Source organism: Piliocolobus tephrosceles, chromosome 17, assembly GCF_002776525.5.
Source record: "Piliocolobus tephrosceles isolate RC106 chromosome 17, ASM277652v3, whole genome shotgun sequence".
In the NCBI taxonomy this organism is placed as follows: Eukaryota; Metazoa; Chordata; class Mammalia; order Primates; family Cercopithecidae; genus Piliocolobus; species Piliocolobus tephrosceles.
Genome location: NC_045450.1, coordinates 28,151,194 through 28,153,877, shown reverse-complemented (window position 1 = coordinate 28,153,877; position 2,684 = coordinate 28,151,194).

Here is a 2,684-nt window from a genome sequence, read left to right as displayed (position 1 = left end):
CTTCTATATAGACACGGTAACAAGCTGATCTCTTTCTTTTCCCCACAACCATGCCCAACTAGTAGAGCCCACGCCTCTATCTTAATGAGTCTTTGTTCTAGCTATTCTGTTCTGTATAGGCTACACTTCCAAATTGAATTCATCTGTCAGTGCCCTTCAGCACTATCTCCAAGAAATTCCTCCAGGAGCCTGTCTGTCCCATGCTAGAAGCCTCAGAACTGTGCCTCTGTGTTTTTGTCCTGGACATAATCTGCCTTGAAGGTCCTCCCCAAACTTGTGTCAGCTGAATTCATACCCGGTATCTCTCTCCCCCAGCCTAGTGTAAACTTAGTACAGGGACTTTATCTTGCCTCAACAATGTCTTCACCACCCAGAACATCTAGAATAATGCTTGGCACACAAGAGGGGGCCAATACATTTTCATGAAATGAATGTAGTCTCAGGATATATAGTGTCTATTTTTTTATATGTTTCCTGAGTGGTCAGTATTCTTCCCCAGGATTCCCTGACTCCAAACCAGCCCTTTGTTAGGGACAAACTGCCCAAGAAAGCTTCTTGGTGCTGCCCACCCTTCCCCCAAGCCTCTTTATATTTCTAAGTCCTTGTCTAGGTGCCACTTCACTTATCAGACCTTACTGCAATAAGCAAACCCCAATTGCAAACCACCCACATCAGACAGGGGAGGTCGTGGGAACATAAACAAACTTTACCTGCACCCTCCTCTAATAAACAACACAAGGTAATACATAGTAAAATTAACCAACAAACAACCCCAGGATGTGGCCATATGAAAGAACTCCCTCAAACTCCCCTCCCCAATATAAACCCCTCATTCTGTAAACTTGGGGCTGCTTCCTCTCTGACTGTTAAGGGAGCAGCTGGCAAGTTAATAAAAACTTGCCTGCCTAACTTTGGGTCTATTTTTGCTTTCTCTTGGCTGACCTTACATTCTGGTGCCGAAACCCGGGAAGGGGATAGACCCTCCCCTCCTCTCCCTCTCTCCCTCTCTCTCTCTCTCTCCCCCCTCCCCCTCCTTCCCTCCCTCCCTCCTCCCTACCCTTTCACCCTTCTCCTGGCCAATCTTCCCTTCCCCAAACCTGCCAAAGACCCAGAGAATCTCCTAGACTCTCCCATTGCTGGCAACTTCATCCACCATCAAAGCCTCCACAAGGGTGAGTAAAAAGAGACTGTTGCCGTTCCCTGGAACCCTTGACTACCCATCTCTCCATTTCCAAAAGACCCAGCGCTGGGCCAAGGTCTTCCTCTGGCCTTTGGCTCTTCCATTTCAGGGATCCCTGACACGGCAGTTACCTCCTCTATTCCGGACAAGTTCCACAAGAAAAGGGATGCCCTCTCCTGCCATTCTTGTCACTGGCAGTCTCTTCTTCCTCTACCCCCACCTCCTCCATTCCGCAATCTCAGTGCTCTTGGACTCCGTTCAGAGGTCCCTTCTAAGAGGCTTATCTTTTACTGCAATACCACATGGCCTCAATACCAACTGGATAGTGGTTCCCAGTGGCCCCAAAACAGCACTTTACAACTATTGCCATCACAATGGGAAATGGTCTGAGATTCCTTATGTTCAGGCCTTTTTTAAGGGAGGAGACCACCCCTCACATTTATCTTATGCCCAATTTCTGCCTCCAAAGAAAGAAGTAAAAACTAAAAGGCAGAAATGAAATCCACAAGCAGACAGCCTGGTGCCACACCCTGGGTCTAGTAGTTAAAGATTGACCCCTGACTTAATCAGTTATGTTATCTATAGATTACAGACATTGTATAGAAAAGCACTGTGAAAAATCCCTGTCCTGTTCTGTTCTGATCTAATTAGCAGTGCATGCAGCCCTGTCACGTACCTCCTGCTTGCTCAATTGATCACGACGCTCTCAAGTGGACCCCCTTAGAGTTGTGAGCCCTTAAAAGGGACAGGAATCACTCACTCGGGGAGCTTGGTTGTTGGAGACGTGAGACTTGCTGAAGCTCCCAGCTGAATAAAGTCCTTCCTTCTTTAACTTGGCATCTGAGAGGTTTTGTCTGTGGCTTGTCCTGCTACATTTCTTGGTTCCCTGACTGGGAAGCGAGGTGATTAATGGAAGGTCGAGGCAGCCCCTTAGGTGGCTTAGGCCTGCCCTGTGGAGCATCCCTGTGGGGGACTCCAGCCAACTTGAGCAACTCGGATCCTGAGAGAGCCCTGGGGTAGGCAATTGCCCCAGTGGAACGCCTTGCCAGAGTAGTGCATGGCAGGCCTCCATGGAGGATCAACACAGTGGCTGAACACCGGGAAGGAACTGGCACTTGGAGTCTGGGTATCTGAAACTTGGTAAGACTAGTCTTTGGAACTTGCCCACTGCATTTGAGTGGAAGTGTGGCCTGATCACCCACGACGTACCTGTACCGGCAGTTTGGTTTTTGTTTTTGACTTGACTTGGATTGCTTGATACTTTGGTTTTGACCTGGCTTGGATTTCTTGATACTCTGATTTTGGTTTTGATTCTGGTTTGGTGTAAACTGTAAAAGTGTGTGTGTGCCCTTTTTACCCGTTCTTTGTTTTGTGGTGTGTGTGTGTTGTGAGCGTGGTGTTCTGTCCCGAAGAAGCATGGGTGAGGCACAAAGTAAGCCCACCCCACTAGGAACTATGTTGAAAATTTTCAAGAAAGGATTTAAGGGAGACTACGGAGTACTAT